Source organism: Carassius gibelio, chromosome B10, assembly GCF_023724105.1.
Source record: "Carassius gibelio isolate Cgi1373 ecotype wild population from Czech Republic chromosome B10, carGib1.2-hapl.c, whole genome shotgun sequence".
NCBI classification, from domain to species: Eukaryota; Metazoa; Chordata; class Actinopteri; order Cypriniformes; family Cyprinidae; genus Carassius; species Carassius gibelio.
Window position 1 is genome coordinate 15394646 of NC_068405.1, and position 22277 is coordinate 15416922.

At 37.3% G+C, this 22277-nt stretch overlaps 1 long non-coding RNA gene across 3 annotated transcripts in view; it reads right to left on the bottom strand.

Moving 5' to 3' along the window:
* Nucleotides 1-22277, bottom strand: part of LOC127966699 (uncharacterized) — a 73080-nt gene that overhangs the window by 20531 nt on the left and 30272 nt on the right. The window contains exons 4-5 of one of the 3 annotated variants that reach the window (XR_008155672.1): nt 19254-19388; nt 2277-2357 (exon numbers count right to left, since the gene is read on the bottom strand). This is a non-coding gene — a long non-coding RNA (uncharacterized LOC127966699). Of the gene's footprint in view, nt 1-2276; nt 2358-17881; nt 18503-19253; nt 19389-22277 lie in introns of those variants that run through there. The other 2 variants (XR_008155674.1, XR_008155673.1) reach the window with 2 other exon arrangements.

Sequence of the window (22277 nt, forward strand, 5' to 3'; positions counted from 1 at the left end):
ATTCACAAAATACATATTGAGACACTTTGCAAAACATGGTAAAAGAAACATTAAATGGTTACCAAAAATAGTTGAGTTAGATCTGAACTCATTTAAATCAATTACATCAAACAGCTGAGAGGGAGGGGCTGTTCTTAAAAAAAAAAAGTAGCTGAATTTCTAAGGAATTGAATTAAGCAAAAGAGAGGCAGATATTAAAAGAGCATTTAAAAAGACTGTTTAAAAAAACTAAGTTTAAAGTAAATTAAAGGTGACAAAAAATGAAGATAGATGAATACTGCTGAAACCCAGAAGCAGGCAGCAAGGATGATACCCCCAATGTCCACCCTCTGATTTGATTATAAATTACATCTTTGATTGAAGAGCCGTACGGCAGTCATTGATTTCCTATCCGGACAGTAGAATGGCTCTGTCAGTGGGAGGCAGGCAGACAGTTCACGTTCACCGGCAGCCCTACATCTCTCCAAGTGTCTGTGATTGTGTCCAAGATGTTTAATTACACTCTAAGTGATGTGAATTACTGTAAATCTTTAGATAACAGCACTTAGCCAGAAAATGAGCAAAGCCTCCTTTATATTTCACCGTCTATTTGAAAAGCTAAACCGGCTAATCTGCTCCGTTGTCTTTGCTAAGCAGCCGACAATGACTGTCTGGATGATTCAAATCACCCTTTCAACTGTGAATAGAGAGATGCACACTTCATTTCAATATAAGTTCAACATAAGTATTATCCTGTGAGTCAGGCCTGCACACACAAGCAAACCGAGACACTGTTTAACAGCTTGTCTGCTTGTTTTATAAGAGGCCACCAGGATTAGGGGTCATCACACAGTTAAGTATAGAGATCAGATGGGTTGAGATCAGGGAACATCTGTCACTTAAGTGTGTGTGTGTGTGTGTGTGTGTGTGTGTGTGTGAGAGAGAGAGAGAGAGAGAGAGAGAAAATGCTGTGCTGTGTTATGTTTCAGACAGTTTGTAAAATGGAAAGAGGAAGAGCTGTGCTAGATAAGCATTTATTTTTGGGCTTTTTATCAGTATAAAATATGTCATTCTTAAGCTTCATTTTGCCAGCTGGCAATTTCTGTCTTCATACATATAATTTACTATTTTTCACATAAACACAGCTGTGCATACACATATTACACTACCATTCAAAAGTTTGAGTTTGGTGAGGTAAAGTCTTATGCTCACCCATGCTGCAATAAATTGATCAAAAATACAGTGAAATAGTAATATTGTGATATATCATTACAATATGAAATAATTTTACATTTTAATATATATTAAAATGTGATGGCAAAACTTAATTTTCAGCATCATTACTCCAGTCTTCAGTGTCACATGATCCTTCAGAAAAATGTGTTGCTTTATATTTTTGATTTGTTCTTTTTATTTTTTTTTATTTTTTGACCAACGCAAGAGCTTTAAGACATGCTGTTTTGGGATATTAAATAATAACACTAATACCAGTACCAGTGTGATGAGCGCAAATCTTAGTAAATCACATTGCATGATTCATTTTAATACCCTCTCCCCAGAAATTGTGAGTCTGAAAGTGAAACTCCAACAAATGCAATTCAATAAGGTCAGGCGCAAAAATAACTGTCCACGCCTTTTCACCGCTAATGTTTCTGTCCTGACACTACTATTTTAACAGCAAAAGAAGCTTTGGGATGGCACAAGCTCTTAGTAAATCTGGCCCGTTATCTTTAGAAAAACCAAATGGATCTATGGTCTATAAGCATTGCTCTTTCCTTTCATCCTGTAGAGCATGCTGGGAAGTTTCTGCATTCGGTACATTGGACTAATTACTGTAGTTGTGTTCGACCTACCCAATTTATCACTCCTCTGAACATTTAATTAGCTGCAAAGCTCGCTACAATTAAGACCGGAATTAGGACAAATTGAACTGCAAGCTTAGCATCTAGAGGGGGATGCTATAGCGGAAAGTGCAGATGATTGTCGTTATGGGAAAGCTGCAAGCTAAAGATTTAATTCACACAATTGTTTTCTCGTCATCCCCTCTTGAGCACCAGCAACACAAGCATTTCAAGTCCTGTAATGCATTCAACAAGCAACCAAAACAGCTATTTTTCACCAAAGATTTTTTTTTCTTCTGTGCATGTGTATAACCTTGCCAATAACAAAAATGGAAAAAAAAGTAAACAAGGGGAACAGTGCTAAAAGAGCTGTTAACACAGTCAAACCTCAAATCTGAGTGATTTACACTGGAGCTAAATGCACTGGATTTCTCACATCTCACACAATAAACTCACCATTTGGTTGTTTATGGCCAACATCACATCCAAACCAAATTTCCAAGGACTTTCAAGCAGCACAATCATCCCTCTGGGATTCTGGAGAGGAGTAGAACTGTTTATAAAATGTGTTTAAGTTTCATTTGAGTGCAGTTATATTGTTTACTTATCTTGTTAAATGGAGCATTAAAAGTGGATAGAAACAACAACCACAGAACAAAAGCAAGGTAATTCATTTCTGAGCCAAGTCTCATCAGCAAGTCGATTTACAGCATTGGGGTAAATGCATGCAAATCCTTAATTTATAGGATGGGGAAAAAGAGCAGCCAACTGTCAATAGTGGAAAAAATATATATATTTCATTTATTCCCCCTTCATGCTTTTGCTCTCAAGCTCTCATACAGATCTAAAATATAGTCCTCTCCCATCAGTTTCTACAACGCAAGTCTTTTGTTTTGTGGATTTGACATTAACAGTGCTGTTTAAATTCGCCTCACGTGGAGATCCCAGCTGCCACGCATTGTCTCATACTCTCTCGCACTGACACACATCACTCAATCCATCAATTCCCAAGACTTAAATCAAATCATGCTATCGTTTCCTTCAAAAGCCGACGGAGTAGGAACAAATCAGTGATCAAACCTGCACAAGCAGATGTGAGTTGGCAGTCATGCCACATGCCTAAGCTGGCGCTGAAATAGCATTAGGCAAAAGCCTTGAGACGCAACCAGGCAAGTCTACCGTAATGATCAATTTCCTCTCAGGTTAAATGCTATAGCCTCGGGTGGACCACATGGAGGTAGGCCTAGAGGTGTTTTGGTTTCTACACATGGAAAAAAGACAGTGGAACAAAAAAGGAAGAATTTCTTTAAGCGAATACATCTTCAATTAAAGTAACTGAAAGGTCCTTGAGCTTTAATGGCCTGCTGGTTTCTTCCAGACTGAGTTGAAGCCACAACAAAAAACACACAGAAAAAGAAGTTAGATGTAAAAGGAAGCTTTTCATCCATGCACTGACTACTAACAAAATGTGGTGTCTTTTTTTAACCCACTGTAAAGTCTCCCAGCTATGTTTTCGTACTATACAGTTCTGTGATGTGAGTGGCAAAGAGAGGTCGAAGCCACAATATAGAAAAACACACAGACAAAAAAAAAAACAGCACTTCAGTTTCTTATGCCAAGGCCACCCTGTCTCTACCTCAGATGTGGCTCTGTCTGCTTTCTCAAAATGTGCTTTTATTGAACTTCCAGGTGCAATTCAGAGAAGTGAGAGCGAGGTAAGAATAAGTCCGCCGCAGACCATCGCATGAGGGGTTCGCCAAATTCTAGCCTAGTCCATCAATATGTGAAGGATTAAAAAGCAAATCAATGTCTGTTGGGCCGCCGCCAACATCCATGCCAGTGTCTTTATGCTGCTAAAGCCTCTTTTCATCATTCACTGTCAGTTTGCAGAAAAGAATGAAACGATCCTAAATCGGCCTGGTGATAGAGATGCCAGTTTTAATAGCAAAATAATGAAGAAATGAAAATGAAGAAATCACACTACGTACACTAAGCTTGGAGATTAAATAGTTTAATCACATGCATGAGTCTGAGGTTTTCAGAGGGAAGTCGCATCTGACAAACTGGGCTTGATTGTTCCTTTCTCCCTTTCACCTTCCAGCCAACCCACAATTTCTTTCCAATTTTTCTGACCTCATTCAAGGGCCCAAGTCCTGGTGAAAAGAGGTTTTTATTAGTTTTTATGAGTTTTGCCTCATGTTCTTCTATGGATCCAGTCAGTTTCATCTGTTCCTCCTTTAAATTCATAGCACATTTCTGAAGTTAAGAAACTATTGCATAGTGCCCAGCTCACCATGGAGCAAATGATGAGCGATTCTGCAAGCAGAAGGGGGGGGGGGGCTGACTCATGGGGCCGTTTTTAGATTAAAAACAAAACATGTTTGGTGATATAAAACTCTTTGTGAGAGAAACGCTCTGTGGCAGCTTCTCTAGAAAAGAAGAAATCTAACTAGCATTGCTTCTTTTTTTCAGCCGAGGCTCAAGTGCAAACACAAAAGCAACTTATTTCTCATGAGACCTTTTCTCCTTTAGTTTTTCCAATCTCACAGAAGCGGCGTCTCTTTATCAATAACAGGGTTAGTGGGAGCCGAGCTGAAATTGATCACTGCAGACAGACCGTCCAGGTCGTAGATAAGTAACCCAGCAGAGTTCAGAGACCCAGTCAGAGGGGATCTCCTCTTATCTGGAGGGGAAAGAGCCCATTGAATCTGATGGCACCTGGCAGAAAATCAGTGCCTATTGAACACTAAAGTGCCTCTCTGCTGCCTTAAATAATAGACAGCATAAGCCTCTAAATAAAAGGAGAATTGGTCAAAATTTTGCCTCCCTTCAATTTTTGGAAGCTTACCAGCTGGATCGACACAGCAGGAAACCATCGTGTATATGCATCTGAATGGAGAAACATCATCAGGTGAAGGCAAGATGATGAAAACAAAGTGCTTTTGCTTTTTTTCTGAAAAGGGGAAACTAGTTCACAAAGCATAAAACATAAGCAAGCTATGGGAGCGAGAGAAAGAATGAAGACAGAAAAGAAAAGACGACTAATCTAGGCCAATCTTCCTATTCTATAAACATGTCTTTATTCATCACTACGAGTATAAAGAGGGCATTTTTATAAAACATGAAGCACTCAAAAGCCATCAGGATTTTTGGCAGCGGGACATTACAGTGATGAGAGTGTGCGTTTATTTACACCATAAAGTCTTTCAGCGGGATGCATTCATTCTCATGTAAAACAGCAAGAACGCCCTCGCTTTTCTACGTCCACTGATTATAAAACCTTTTATTAAGTTTTGATTTAATCCGTCGGTGCATGTGTCGAATGAGAGAGTGCAAAAAAAAAAAAATATCAAAACTAAAAATGACATTTTAACAGAAACTTGGGGAATTTTTAATAGCTCTGTTGATAAAAGGTTAATTGAAGCAAAGGCAGCTGCTGCGTCCCAGGTCTTTTAATTCAATGTGAGTTGCCGAAAAACATCATGAATTTGATTAGCTAGTTTAACCCGGGGCTTGACTTGGGATAAATGCATGAAGAGACCCAGGCTGTGAAGTGTTTGCAGAGCTCCTGTGGGCCAGCGGGGTTGAGGCCTTCTTTAATAGCAGTGTCTTAATGTCACTGACAAAAAGCACAGAGACAGAAAAGCAATAAAACAAATGCAAAATTAGAGGTGTCTTTGACATTTTCTTGGAGAGAATCCCACTAGGTTTTATGTATTATGCAAACAAAGAAATGAAAGTCACTGGTTTGGCTGGAATTGCCTCGTACAAGCGTGACATGACAGGAAGCTCATACAGAAGACAGATCCAAGATTTGGTTTGCTAATGAATGATCAGATTTGGCTCTTTCTGCCCATTTTGAACAGTCTAGTTTTCCATGATTTCATTCGATATTCTAAAGTGGTTCTCGCAACAATTGGGCATTATGACTGATGCAATAATTTTCTATGAAAAACAGATCTATCCATGCAGGGATAAAAATGCTTAAGGCGTAAGTTGGTTTGCTTCAAAACACCTCTAAAACCACCTCTAAAGCTGGAAACCCAGCTAAGATCAGCAAACCCAGCTAAGATCAGCAAACCCAAGGTTGCCTTGAGATGGAAAACAAGATGTTTCTTTTTTCTCAGTGCCATGTCTTACTGCTTCCAATATTAGAAGTAAAGGTTAACCAATTAAGCCAAAAATGAAAACTGTCATCATTTACTAATTAAAATGTATTATTTTTGGTTATTATATCATTCTATATTTACATAGAGTGAAAGTTGATGTGGTCAGAAACAAAACTAGACAACACTGAATATCATTATTAAAAAAATTAAATAAAACTATTGGAGCCTGTCTATGAAAAAAATATTAAAAAGATAATTCTGAAGGTTAAAACCTACTAAAAAGACACTGGCATCATTGCTTCTGCTATCCTTGTACTGAAATACATGAATATCACAGTGGCATTTAAGCATAGGCAAGAATTTAGCGATAAAAAATGAGAACTCCTGGCTGCCTGCTGTTACTGTGTATAAACCCACTTGTCCACCCACACTGAACAGATCAAAGATGGGGCAGCTTTTCAAACGCTGAAGCTAAAACTGGAAACAGCTTGGATCTATCAGGGAACATTAGATATATGACATGAACCTCAGCTCTCTGTCCATTACGCCAGATCAGGGTGGCAGCAATATGTGCCGTCTCCTCACATCTCAACATTACCAGATTATTTACAGAAATCTCTGTGATGGTATGATCCTCATCCAAAACATTCTGGATGAAACTGAGTGTTTTATGATAAATTAAGTCTTTGTGGGCCATTGAACACATCTTGCAATTCTTTAAATAGTCTGAGAGCTCAGATCAGAGGAAGTCAAACAAGGGTGGTCATACCATTTGGAAAACACGAAGGCAGCTGGAATGCTATAACTAATTGTTTTTTTTAAAGCAATAACAACAGTGCAATACATAAAAAACATTTTTTTTTTTTTTTTTAGAAACACCAGATTGGTGATGACTATGAATACAGATAATTGTGTCTTCTATAATGCAAATGAGCAGAACATGCCTTGAATTCATATGTACCTTTTAATAGACTGTCAAATTGTGTGAAATCGAATAACAAGGTGAACAAATAATCCTCCAGGAACGTATTGGATGAATGTTTACTTGCAAATATTCCAGAAAGCACATGAAGCCTATTTATAGGACATTATTATATTAAATTTCTTTATAATAATTAAGCACCTTTTCACCACCAAATTCTCACTGCAGTAATATGTCTAGGCCTGTGTTTCTACTGTATATCAGTAAAATTCCAATAATTATCAGTAATTACTCTCACTGCACATTTTTTTTTTTGCTGTTTTACAATGTTAATTTGATTTAAAGAAGCAAAAAAAGCACTGTAAATTTAAATATATCATTGCTTTACAGCAATAATAATGAAATTTTGCAATACAGTAAATGTGCTTAACTTTAAAATAATAAAATAAAAATAAACAGAAAAAAACAAATACAAAAAGAAAAAAAACAATATTATGAGTATGGTAAAATACAACTAAGACTTGACCGGTTACATGAGATTCGCTGGTTAGTGGGCAAAACCTTAACTATTCAAAGAAATGTTTCCCTGCAAGTGGCATCTATTAGGGGAATTAGGCTGCTGCTGCTGCTGTGACGATCACTAATCATTGTTAAAGTGAATAAGTGCACTTAAATCTTCTTGAGAATTCATAACGATGCTTCTTATAATGAGCCGAAAAGTCAAACTGCTGAAAACGCAAGTCTTCCACAGAGCTCTTGCAAATGAGCGGCACACAAGAGAGAATGCATTTAATAACAAAGTTATCTGCACACACACTTCTGAAATGAGGAGAAGCCGCATAATTAGCAGACAATTGATGCTCTGAGCCCACTTCCAAAATGATGATGAATGTCTATGACAAAATGAAAATAATCATCAGTCTGGGACGAAGGGGATTAAAATCAAGATAAACTCTTTCAAACAAACAGCTGTGCCGTAAAATCGGATAAACGTTCAGCGCTCTTGAACATGTTAATTTCCACAGAGGCCATATTTCAATTTAAGAGTCTCACTTCGTTTGCTTTTAAATGGGCACTTTTTTTCACGTTTTTCGACCTCTCATTCTTCCCCTCCAAATACACACAAAAACACACTCATAAACCCTCAACAGGGTGTTGACTATCATTACTATGGAGTGTCTCGATACCTGTGGAAATCAGTTTCACAGCAGTGGGCTTACAGGCAGAGCTAATTGAACTCGTTGTTGTATTTATAGAATTAGAAATGAATTAATTGGCCCAGAACAAATGGAGCAAATGTAACAGAAGCAGATGTTACATAGAGAGGAAGCAGCCACATGGGGCAGGTAATACAAACACGTTTTATTGGCTTTTACAACCGCTCAGCTCTTCAGTTCACTGCTGGATGCTCCAGTAGAGATAATAACACTGGCTAATCCAACACATCTCACATTAGTTTTACAAAGCAGAAAAAGACATTGTCATTTTAATGTGTAGTTTATTTTAGAAGTTAAAAATATTATTTGTCAATTATTAAAAAAATTATATAGAACCACCAAAATAAGTTAATGATATAGAAAAATGAATCTATCTAGCTAGCTACAGTAGCTAGCTAGCTAGCTATATATACAGTATATCCATCTCTATATCTATCCATATCTGATGTATTACCTATCTATCTATATCTACACATCTATCTACACATAGATCCATCTATCCATTAGTCTGTCCATCTCTCCCTCTCTCTCTCTCTAAGGGATATATATCTATCTAATAGATAGATATACAGATGGTTTTTACAATAGATTTAGATGTCTACCTACAGTATCTATCTACAGTACATCCATCTATGTATATATATCTATCTTTATCTATCCATCTGCTCATCCATATCTACCTGATGTACACCCATCTACCGATCTAGATCCTTGTATATCAATCTACCTATCTACATCTATTCATCCATTTATATCTACCTGATGTACATCTATTTACCTACAATATATTCATCCATGCATATCCATCTACCTACCTATATATGAAACTGTATCTACCTAGTATATTCATATATATGCATCCATCTGTATCTACCAATGTATATTGATCTATGTACAGTATATCCATTTACTGATCATCAATCAATTCATCCATTCATCCATATCTACCCAATGTATGTATCTACCTATCCATCTGTACATCATCAACCTATCTACACTCACTGGACACTTTTAGGTACACCTTGCTAGAACCGGGTTGGACCCCCTTTCGTCTTCAGAATTGCTTTAATTCTCCGTGCCATAAATTCAACAAGGTGGTGGAATCATTCCTCAGAGATTGTGGTCCACATTGACATGATAGCATCACGCAGCTGCTCCAGATTTGTCGGCTGCACATCTATGATCCGAATCTCCACCACATCCCAAATCTGCTAGATTTGAGATCTGGTGACTGTGGAGGCCATTTGAGTAAAGTGAACTCATTGTCATGTTCAAGAAACCAGTCTGAGATGATCTGAGTTTTATGACGGTGCATTATCCTGCTGGAAGTAGCCATCAGAGGATGGGTACACTGTAGTCATAAAGGGATGGACATGGTCAGAAACAACACTCAGGTAGGTTGTGGTGTTTAAACAATGCTCAATTGGTCCTAAGAGGCTCGAAGTGTGCCAAGAAAATATCCCCCACACCATCACACCACCACCAGCAGCTTAAACTGTTGAGAAAAGGCAGGATGGATCCATGCTTTCATGTTCTTTACACCAAATTCTGACCCTACCATCAGAATGTCGCAGCAGAAATCGAGACTCATCAGACCAGGCAATGATTTTCCAATCTTCTACGGTCCAATTTTGATGATCCTGTGTGAATTGTATCCTCCGTTTCCTGTTCTTACCAGACAGGAGAGGCACCCGGTGTGGTCTTCTGTTGCTGTAGTCCATCTTCTTCAGGTTTTGACGTGTTTTGCATTCAGAGATTGTATTCTGCATACCTTTGTTGTAACGAGTTATTTTAGTTACTGTTTCCTTTCTATCATCTCTAACCAGTCTGCCCTCTGACCTCTGACATCAACAAGGCATTTCCATCCACACAACTGCTGCTCACTGGATATTTTCTCTTTTTCAGACCATTCTCTGCACACCCTAGAGACGGTTGTGTGTGAAAATCCCAGTAGATCAGCAGTTTGTGAAATACTCAGACCAGCCTGTCTGGCACCAGCAACCATTTCACATTCACAGTCACTTAAGTCGCCTTTCTTCCCCATTCTGATGCTCGGTTTGAACTTCAACAAGTCGTCTTCACCACATCTAGATGCCTAAATGAGTTGCTGCCATGTGATTGGCTGATTAGCAATTTGTCTCACCAAGCAATTGAACAGGTGTATCTAATAAAGTGGCCAGTGAGTCTATTATCTACTATTGTATATCCATCTACCTTTATACATCCATCCATATTGTCAGTATGTTTGTGTGAGTAATTAGTTTTATAAATCAACATTTTACTAAATAATTTGTTAAACTCTTGAATTCAATTGACAGCCCTAATAAAAACACAAATAAATAAAAATGTATCTGTCTCTGCTTCAATATGGGATAACACAACACAAGATTTTACAGGTCAATGTTCGCAGCCCAGCCAAGGTAGATTCACCCATTTAACAGAAACGCAAACATATTAAAGGCTCCTCAAGTGTAAAATTCATTCGGTGCCAACAAAAGCCCAAATAAGCTGTAATTACTTAACTGCACACTGTGAACACAGTAGAGAGTGATTGGATTGCGCATTTTCACACAGCAGGTGTGTGTTTGCGTGTGTGTGTGAGAGAAGACTCGAATGCTACTCCTTTTTACGAGCACCACTGACTGAATTGATTTTACAGTCTAGGGTAGTTTATGTCTTCAGGAAGTTATGGGCCGACAGACAATAGAGCTTTAACAGCCTGTCTGACTCAAAGCAAATTTGTGACTCCTTGCACTCACGTCTATACTGTAAAGGAGGTAGTAAATTCACTCCCTACCTGTTTTAACAACTGCTGCTCTAGATTGACAGTTCTGTCAATATGAGAGACAAAGTTACTTATTATGCATGACATCAGACTCACATTTTGAATAAGAGCACTGATGACAGAGAGAGAGAGACCGAGAAAAAAGAAAGGGATGAAAGGAAAGCGATAAGGGAAGAAAGCAATACATGAACACAACAGAAGACGTGTTGGAGAGCATTTTACAGAGCACTAGCCGAGGTCAGGATGAAATAGAAATAGGGTGAGCCTTATTTTGTTTGGTCAGGCGGTACACACGATTTAGCTGTCAGGTGAACAGGGACACTATCGATTCACAGAGGTGAGTGTGAGCCTTCCTGTAATTTATTATTTCAAAAGCCTGATGAAGTGAAGGGATGCATTCATGCTTAACTACATGCAGTCTGGGTCCTGTATGAACTTATGGCAGAATGTCATATAGACGGATCTCAGATTGGCACACTTGCTGCCTTTTTCTTTTCACAAATCAAGCCATTTAGCAAATGAGTTCCAGAGTAGTGTACATTTAATGACTCTGATTATGTTTTAACAACATTCATAGTTGAAATTCCAAATATGAACAGATGGTTACAAGAACACAAACTGAAATGGTAGCATAATTATTATATATGCTTAATGATTTAGTCCACACTTAATACTAATGAAATGGCATAAAAAAAATTATGTTTCATATATTAACAAAAATGGTACAATATATGGTGCAATCAAGTTTTTTTTTATCTTATTTTTAATTCCTAAATCTCTAAATATATCTGCCAGAATGACTTTTGATGATTAAAACATCTGTAAGAGTAGGTGTTAAAATTCTATACAAATCAAAGTTTAACACTATGCCATTATTTTTCAGTACAGATATTTATTGCTGTAAAAATTTATTTTTGTTAAATTTCCAGCTATTGCTAATTATTATTTATTTGTTAAAAACAAAGTTTAATTTGAAACAAATAATACAAATCTTCAAATAAAGTATCTAGACCACCGTAAAAATTACAATTATTTTTTTTTTATTAGATTAAAAATAATTCAATTCATAAGTGTTCTTAGAATATACTTATTAAATAATTATAGAAAAATCTATAATATCTCAGTTTACAAAAAAAAAAAAAAAAACATTATGCAGCACAATGGTTTTCAACATTGGTAATAAAGTTTCTTAAAAACAAAATCCTCATATTACTGTAATATGATTTTTGTAGGATTATGTGACTAAAAACTGTATGGCTGGTTTTCACAATTTTTATTGTATTCTTTATCAAATTAATTTATTTAATTGGAAACTATATTACCAATTATTATAAGCAGCCTTAGTGAGTATGATAGACTTTTTTCAAAAATATTAAAACTCTTATTGGGCCCAAATGTTTAAACAGAAAGGTATATCAACATTATTTTCCAAAATCCCCAATATATATATATATATATATATATATATATATATATATATATATATATATATATATATATATATATATATATATATAATACATTTTATAATAATTTGTGCTGGAAACTGCAAAGTGTTTAGTAGTGCAAGTTTAAATTGAAAAAAAAAAGCAACAAATCGAGTCACAACAATAACAAAACATTCCCTGTGCAGAGGCTAAACCTGCACGAAACACTGAGTGTGCAGCATAGCCAGAGATTCCATGGGCTCTAACAACCTCCGTCTGGGTCAGACCCAGAGAAAAGAATGTGCCCTTTGTTTGCTGAGGAGCTGTCCTAATGTGTTAGCTACAACAGACTGAGCAGAAGTTCAATACTCTCCACACACTGACACACACACACATAAACTCAGCTTATTATTGATTATCTTGATAAGGTCATCCAAGCCACTGAAACTGTACAGAAGTCATTTAGCCATATAAACAGAACAAAAGAGAGGGGAAGAGAGTAAGAGACAGTAAAGGAGAGAAAATACAGAACAAACAAAGCAAGCAAACACATACTACGCATTTTGTAAGACCCTCTCCTGCTTGCATTATCTAATCGCTCCTCTACACATAATGAAGCCCACAAACATAAAAAATGATACAAAAATCATTAGTTATACTACTTGTGTAGTACATGCCAAGTGTTCAAAACCCAGAGGATAACTTTGTAAGCTCTTAAAGAAACAGTTCACTCAAAAACAAAACATTCTGTCATCATTCACTGAGCCTCATGTCATTACAAACATGTCTTTCCTTTCTCTGTGAAACATTTTAACTGTTCTGAAATATTTTAACTGTTTCTGTTCATACAATGAAAGTCAGTGGAGTCCAAAAAACTGGACACCACTTTTACCATTTTTTGGGGAGAAATAATGTGGGGGCTATTAATTTTAAGATTTTAAGCTTGTTCAATCAGTGTGTTCAGTCCAGTTCATGAGCATGAATTAATACTTTTCTATTTAATTTTAAGTATTTTTTTAATTACTTGTATCCAGCAAAAACATATAGACATGTAAAATGTTATAAAATACTTTTATTTCAATTAAATGCTATTCTACTTTTTTTTTTTTTACTTAAATAATGTAAAAAAAATAAGTCCTAAAAATTTTCAATTACAGTTTGCACAAAAATATTAAGCAGGACAACTGCACAAATTGATATGAAATGTTTCTTTAGAAAATCAAATTAAAATGATTTCTGAATGATCATGAGAAAATTCAGCTTTGCTATCACAGGAATACACATTTTAAAATACATTACAACAGAAAATGTTTTTTTATTAGTTTTAATATTTCACAATATAATTTTTAATGAGAATAAGATTCTCAAAAACATTTTACCTACTGCATGCGTTTGAACATTGGTGTATAGCTAATCAACAAATATTTACCCCGGAGAGATCAAATTAAAAAGAAAGATTGGTTTATGAGTCACAAAACCTTCACTTTAAAACGATATTTAAGCCACAATGATATCCAATAAGATGCAGTTTTGTGCAACTTGGAGCACAAGATATACTTCTGATCCAGTAAAATAGTGCAGATAGTGCTTGGCAGAGGCAATTTTTCTGGCTACTTATCTGGAGAGTCTAAACGGAGCATCATGTAAGGGGATTCAAGGTTAAGCTGCCCTCTTGTGGGCTCGGCATCTCTCGGCACGGACGCTATCTGAGAATCTGCTCCCCTCTTTTCCCTGAGCCCTCGACACGGTCACTGGCAATGGAGAAACAGCGTATAGATGAGCAGGGCTTTAACCTGGCCTGTGACTCCGCACTAGTAGATTTCCCTTGTGTCTCTGCCCTTGATTTGTTCGCTCGGCTCTTCGTACATCTTCACTTGTGTGATATATGGATGGTAGGAGCGCACAGACACAGAGGGATAGCCATGCTATGTCACCTTTATAACGAGAGCAGTATATTCTGCTTGGCCTGACTTGTCCTCTCCCTGAGGATCTACTCTTAGTTCATTTGAAAGGCAAAATCAGACATTAATATTTCAGTTTTATTTTGTGCTTCTCTATCATACTGCATCTATCTGTTTCATAATGTCTCAGGAATACTTTAGGAGATTCAGTATCTGAGTAAATGGGAGAACGCATGCTGATGATAAAAGAAATAACATTTAGCTCGCCACATTATCACATTCAATCAGATCCACTATAATGATGCAAAGTTATTCTTAACTTCTTTCACTGCATATTAATCTATACTAATAAATAAATAAATAACAGGCTCAAACACACAGAAAGTGCAGAGGTATAAAGTACAAAAAGTGCAAAAGATAGAATGCATATGTATATATATATATATATATATATATATATATATATGGTCCTTCTCAAAAAATTAGCATATTTTGATAAAAGTTCATTATTTTCCATAATGTAATGATAAAAATTTAACTTTCATATATTTTAGATTCATTGCACACCAACTGAAATATTTCAGGCCTTTTATTGTTTTAATACTGATGATTTTGGCATACAGCTCATGAAAACCCAAAATTCCTATCTCAAAAAATTAACATATCATGAAAAGGTTCTCTAAACGAGCTATTAACCTAATCATCTGAATCAACTAATTAACTCTAAACACCTGCAAAAGATTCCTGAGGCTTTTAAAAACTCCCAGCCTGGTTAATTACTCAAAACCGCAATCATGGGTAAGACTGCCGACCTGACTGCTGTCCAGAAGGCCATCATTGACACCCTCAAGCGAGAGGGTAAGACACAGAAAGAAATTTCTGAACGAATAGGCTGTTCCCAGAGTGCTGTATCAAGGCACCTCAGTGGGAAGTCTGTGGGATGGAAAAAGTGTGGCAAAAAACGCTGCACAACGAGAAGAGGTGACCGGACCCTGAGGAAGATTGTGGAGAAGGACTGATTCCAGACCTTGGGGGACCTGCGGAAGCAGTGGACTGAGTCTGGAGTAGAAACATCCAGAGCCACCGTGCAAAGGCGTGTGCAGGAAATGGGCTACAGAAAAGCAGCACTGGACTGATGCTCAGTGGTCCAAAGTACTTTTTTCGGATGTAAGCAAATTTTGCTTGTCTTTCGGAAATCAAGGTGCCAGAGTATGGAGGAAGACTGGGGAGAAGGAATTGCCAAAATCCCTGAAGTCCAGTGTCAAGTACCCACAGTCAGTGATGGTCTGGGGTGCCATGTCAGCTGCTTGTGTTGGTCCACTGTATTTTATCAAGGGCAGGGTCAATGCAGCTAGATATCAGGAGATTTTGGAGCACTTCATGCTTCCATCTGCTGAAAAGCTGTATGGAGATTAAGATTTCGTTTTTCAGCACGACCTGGCACCTGCTCACAGTGCCAAAACCACAGGTAAATGGTTTACTGACCATGGTATTACTGTGCTCAATTGGCCTGCCAACTCTTCTGACCTGAACCCCATAGAGAATCTGTGGGATATTGTGAAGAGAAAGTTGAGAGACGCAAGACTCTGGATGAGCTTAAGGCCGCTATCGAAGCATCCTGGGCCTCCATAACACCTCAGCAGTGCCACGCCGCATTGAAGTCATTTCTGCAAAAGGATTCCCGACCAAGTATTGAGTGCATAACTGAACATAATTATTTGAAGGTTGACTTTTTTTGTATTAAAAACACTTTTCTTTTATTGGTCGGATGAAATATGCAAATTTTTATTTGAGATGGGAATTTTGGGTTTTCATGAGCTGTATGCCAAAATCATCAGTATTAAAACAATAAAAGACCTGAAATATTTCAGTTGGTGTGCAATGAATCTAAAATAAATGAAAGTTAAATTTTTATCATTACATTATGGAAAATAATTAACTTTTATCACATTATGCTAATTTTTTGAGAAGGACCTGTATATATATATATATATATATATATATATATATATAGCCATACATAGAAGATTTAATTCCACATAAACATTGTACAACAGATCACCATGGAAACATTACAGAGAAAAAGTGCCTGATATCCATGAGATCGTTCATGATTTACTCTCAATATTAGCATGAAAAAACATTGGAATGGACCTTCAGTCATGCATTCCGTAGCAAGACAAATCCAGACTTATTGCAGTTAGTCAAAGTCCAGCTGGGGATCGTTCACCCAAAAATGAATATTCTGTCATTAATTAATGACACGGAAGAGAAGAAATTGTTAAACTAATTCATTATAAGTGTTTTCTATGCACACAAAAATTATTCTTGTAGCTTTATAAAACCGCTGATGTCACTAGGACTATTTTAGCGATGTCCTTACTACATTTTTAGGCCTTGAACTTGGTAGTTGCTTTGCTGCCTCCTGAGGGTCAGCTAGCTCTCAGACATTATCAATAATATCTTAATTTGTGTTCTGAAGATGAACAGAGGTCTTCCAGGTTTGGAACGATATGAAGATAAGTAATTAATTTCATTTTTGGGTGAACTATTCCCTTTAAATACTCAGCATATCTGAGCGTTTTACAGGACTAAAACTCTCAGATAATTAATCAGGGTAATTATACCCCTCTTCATTGTCTTTAACTGTTCAAAGACACTGAGGAGAAATGCCTAAGCCTGTTTCTATTGTAAGTGAGGACTATAGCCTGTTCTCTCTTTGTGTCTCATCAGTAGGGGAGGACAGGCGCTGTTAAAGGCCACATCTTTAATTACACCCTGCCCACAGCAGTTAAATGTCAGGCCATTTGCATTACATACAGAGTGCACTGGCATTCAGCGGGCATTAGCCTCTGCTGGTGCTATCGGTCACAGCCCAGTGAAGGCTTTACCCGACCAACCTCTACAACAGTGAAAGTACCAACTTCAATCAACACCTCCTGAGTGGGTGCCATGCCATCCAAAGATGATGAATTACACTAAAAATAAGCTCCAGGCCAGAAACGTACACACAATGTTGTTGTTTAATTTACTGGTTTGTTTGCTTGTTCACATATACGCATACACTCATATGGAATCAGATTACATGTTATGTTAAAAAACTAAAAAGAGAAAAAAAGATATTATTGGTAGGTAGCCAGTTACAATTTAAAGTTATAGAAAAATAACTAATGTACCTGTTGAAAGCGTGTAGACAGTCTGTGGAGTTCCAGTAAATTAGAGATGAGATTGCTTTGACGGTTACAGATTTGAAAAACAAAGAGGCGGGGGGGAAATAACCCTAAACTCTTACACAAATAACTAATTCAGCATTTACATGCGTACAAGTGCTTGATTCTTAATTCTATTGTTACCTGGATGATCCACAGCTGTTTTTTGCTTTTTTTTAAAAGTAGTGCAAGAGTCCCTTGTTTGTCCTGAACAGTTAAATTGCATGCTGTCATCAGAAAACTACTTCAGGTCTGAAAAATGATTTGGTTTTCCAGTATCTTTGGCACATTTGAACCATTTCCTACACTGACTGTATGATTTTGAGATCTTTTCACACTCAGGACAAATGATGCTCCAGAAAGGAAGAACGATGCACTATAGTGCCCCTATTATGGGAAATAATCTGGTTTTGGGTGTCCCCAATAGCAAGATAAATGCATGCAAGGTCTTTCATTTTCTTGAGATATGCATTTATTTTTACCTTACTTGCTCAAGGACTCACAAATGAATCGCTCGATTATTAATTTTTCCAAACCTCTCCTTGGCATGACGCCAATCTGCAGTGATGGTCCAATTGGACCTTTCTTTTGAGAGACAATCACTTTATACACGGTGCACTTTCAGATTTAAAACTTTGCAGGATGTTTTCTTTCAGTTAGAGCTGTGTGACACACTACATGAAAGATCATTTTCCAAAATTAATAATATGTGCACTTTGTTTTACCTAAATATCATATTTTTTTCATTTATTACTGCTCTTCAGAAGCTAAAGATGTTGTTTCCCCAGAAGCCAAAAAAACTTAATTTTCAACTTTTCAACTCCATGTTTTCAATGCATCGTTTCTCCTTCTGGAGCATTGGTGAACGTCTGAACCTTTTGTGACAGCTGTGTGTTATGAGTATTATTTTCTCTTGTTGACTATAAAAATCTTTTATGTAAAATATATAATTCTGTTCCGTAATACACATCAAAAATTACATTTTGTGTGATGCAAAACTGTTTTTATGTTCTTTGTTGTAGATTTATAGAGACTTGGATCCAAAAGACATAACGGCATATAACATCTCACAAAGTCATATGCCGTACACTGCTCCAACAGCACCCAGCGCACTGGTGAGGGAAGGAAACAGTCAGTTAGGCTTGTTCATGAGCAGGAACAAGAGGCTGTAAAAATGTGCCTTGAACCATCACCACCCAGGGTCTCCTCATCCACCTCCATTACAGACCCCACAGGGCTGCTGATTGAGCTTGTTTCTGGTCTCATCTGCCTTCTATTCCCCATACTAATTAAAACCTTGATTGCAAAGGCCTTTTAGAGCTTCACGGTGGAGGCGTGGAGGAGGGTGGGGGGAGAGACATGAGGACAGAGGGGAGGAAAGATGTGTTATTGGAGACCACAGGTGGTGTCGCTTCCAAGGGTCTGCCACTTCCGAGCAATCAACACATGGGCAATGAGAGAGGAGGACAATATGGCAAGCAAAAGAGAAGAAGTGGGCAAAAAGGAACTGATCTTAATTGCTTCAACTGTAAGTAAATATCTTATGAATTAGTTGCACACTGCTGTTATATATTATGCATTTACACAAATCCAGATGGGTGGATAGATGGATATATTTTAACGGGATATACAGTGTTACATTTAAAGGTGTATGTGTACATGTCACAGACACGCCAGGCTCCAACACCACCCAATCACAGCGCACTCGCTCACCAGAATACTGATCACGAACACCTGTCGCTCATCTACACGCACATCAGTCAACACTCAAAAGGCACTCACTCACTTCACCAATGCCCGATCTCGTTTGCACATAGGACTCTCTTACGTGCTGACTTCAAGGACTCCTAGTATTGTACTTACCTGTCTCCAACGTCTCCAAGTTCCCTCCTGTCTCTACCGTGAGTGTGTGTGTCTCCCTTGTCTTCATCACCATCTCCACCATCGCCTTTCGGATCACTATTCAGCTCAACTCCAAGGACAGTATTCAGTTCTGTCCTGTAACAGTATAACACTTTTATTACAGTATTAATTATTTTATGTATATATATATATATATATATATATATATATATATATATATATATATATATATATATATATACATAAAATAATAAATAATTATATATATGGTTAAACAAATTCTTCAAAGCATCTTTTCGATGAACTACACATTTAACTCATAAAGAAGTCTTTATGGTTTTTGCATTTTATGTGAAATTTAAGGGGAACAAGTGTCTATCATATCTCTGTGCATTTCAGCAATAGCTGGAATGGCTATCACAGCATGTGAGTACTAAACTAAGTTCTCATTCACAAGTTTACGTTATAATCACGACTTACAAAAACAGTCGGTTATGTCTGTGAAGGTAAACAGCTGGGAAATAAATTGCATGTTGCATGTTTATTTTAGATAAATTGCATGTTGATTTTAGATCTGTGTGGCAGTGGCAATATAGAGTAAATAAGTCAATAAATCCACTGCTCTCTTGTCTCCTCTGGGTCTGGGACTCTCAACAGTGTTCTGTGCTTGTCAGTGCAGCCAAAGACAGAACAGTTAGCATGTGTTGCTCAAACTTTCATGGCATTAGAACTGGTACAGCGTTTTTGCTTGCGAAATCAAAATGAAGATTGAAGTAATACTACGTATAATGAGATCCCTCTGCCACGTCACCAAGGGAGTGAGATCTGACGTACTCATTTTCTCAGATGCATGCAGAAAAAGGCTTAACAAACATTCACATTTCCTTGGTTGGTAGATTCAACGGGGACCTGATTACAGCACTTAAAATCTGGAAAAGTCAGTTTTCATTATATGTCACCTTTAAAAGAAGAACAGGTGTTTTCTTTTACTCTCTGGTTTAAAGCAGCACCATTAACCACTACTGAAATAGGTCAAAAGGATCCAGATCAATCAAGTTCTCGCCCTTCCCAACCCTCCCTCTCTAATCGCTTCCACTTTCTTTCTCCGATTTCACTCTCTAACACTATTGGAGTGCATGTCTAATCGTGAATGAACCTCCCTACATTGTGCCACTCTGGCTTTTAAAGGTGATCCATAACATAAAAGAAAAAAAAAAGCAGTCAAAATGTCAAAATAGCTGAAATCACAACGAAGCCCTGATGTAGCTTTGTCCATTGTGTGTGACACAATAGTGCAGCAACAGCATTCAGACAGCCCCTCGGTAGCGCGGACATTGTTCATTGCGCTATTCACATGACAGCCTATATTCAGGCAGTGCTATTCATCCTGTCTGCCTGCATCTCCTGATTTATTTCACAAGGTTAATACTCTGATGGATTTTTGCTCAGGCAAGGACGAAGATGCCAGCTGCACATCCTCAATCACAGCAGAAGGCCCCCTTCCCCTCACTCCATCACAGCAGCTCCTGGGTTCTGAGATGGAAACAGGAAGGGATGCCACATGACTGTCTTCTAGTTAAGGGAAATTGGACAAAAAGGTAGGATTAACACATCGGGACTGGAGGAATGTACACTAAGACTTTTCTGCAGCATCATGCTAACTTTCTGTTCAAAGAATACTGAATAAATGTATCAGGTCTTACAATAATATTAAGCAGCACAACTGTTTTAACAATGATAATAATAAGGAATGCATCTTGAGCATCAAATCAGCATATTCAAATTATTTCTGAAGGATCATGTGACACTGAAGACTGAAAATTCAGCGTTGACATCATGTGAATTAAGTATATTAAAATATATTAAAATAGAAAACAGTAGTTTTACTGTTTGTTTTTGTTTTTTAAAAAGCTACCTTTGAACAGTAGTGCATTTTATCTTTAAGGATGAATTGATATTTTAATCGATATTTGTAATATTTTTTAGGGGTTCATGCTTTCAAAATGCTACAAGTGAATTTAGGCAAAACAATGTTATACAAAAAAAAATACATTTATTTTAACATTGGCTAAATCAGTGGTCCTAGAGGCACCCCAACACTGCACGTTTTGCATGTCTCCTTAATCAAACACACCTGATTCAGGTCATCAGCTCATTACTAGAGACTCCAAGACTCCCAAGTATAGGTCTCTGCAGGAAAGAAAACACCCACAAGGTGATAAACGCCCACTTTTGCTCTGCAGAGACCTAAGTCTCACAAGACCTGAAATTGGTGTTTCAAAGAAAGGAGACATGCAAAATGTGCAGTGTTGGGGTGCCTCCAGGAACAGGGTTTAATAGTGTAGTAGTAAGTATTGTAGTGTAGTAATAAGTTACAATTAAATTACTTGTGTCCAAATGTAAAAAACAAAAGAAAAGAGCATTAAAATATCCCTTATCTATATCTATCTATAGATACAGCATACATATAACTGGAGTGGCGAATGTTGGTCCTGCAGAGTTTTATAATCAAACCCACCTGAACAAGCTAATCAAGGTCTGCAGGGTAACTGGGAAGCAGGAGAGTTTTAATTAGGGTTTGAACTGAACTCTGCTGGGTTGTGGCTCTCCAGGACCACAGTGTGTCACCCCTGCCATATCTCATGCATCGCTATAGCATTTATGGTTACACAACATATGCACACATACATGTATATACAGCTTACATCTGTGAGTGTTAAACACTGAGTTACAAAGCAGTGAATTTAGTTGTCTTGACCTGTATCATCATATCATAATCCACCCTCAACATATCACTCCAGTAATATGCAGTGAGTGTTGTAAGAGCAATTACAGAGGTAATCTCCATATTAGCATAAAACACATGCTTAAGACAGAGCTCACTCAACCATATCCACACCGAAATTATAGACACTTTACTCCACATAATGTCATTTTCCACAAGGTTACTCTTCCTGCAGTGTTCTTCTGGAGACATGGAGAGAGAGAAAGAGGCATTAAGAGAGAGATTAGGGAGGATGTGAC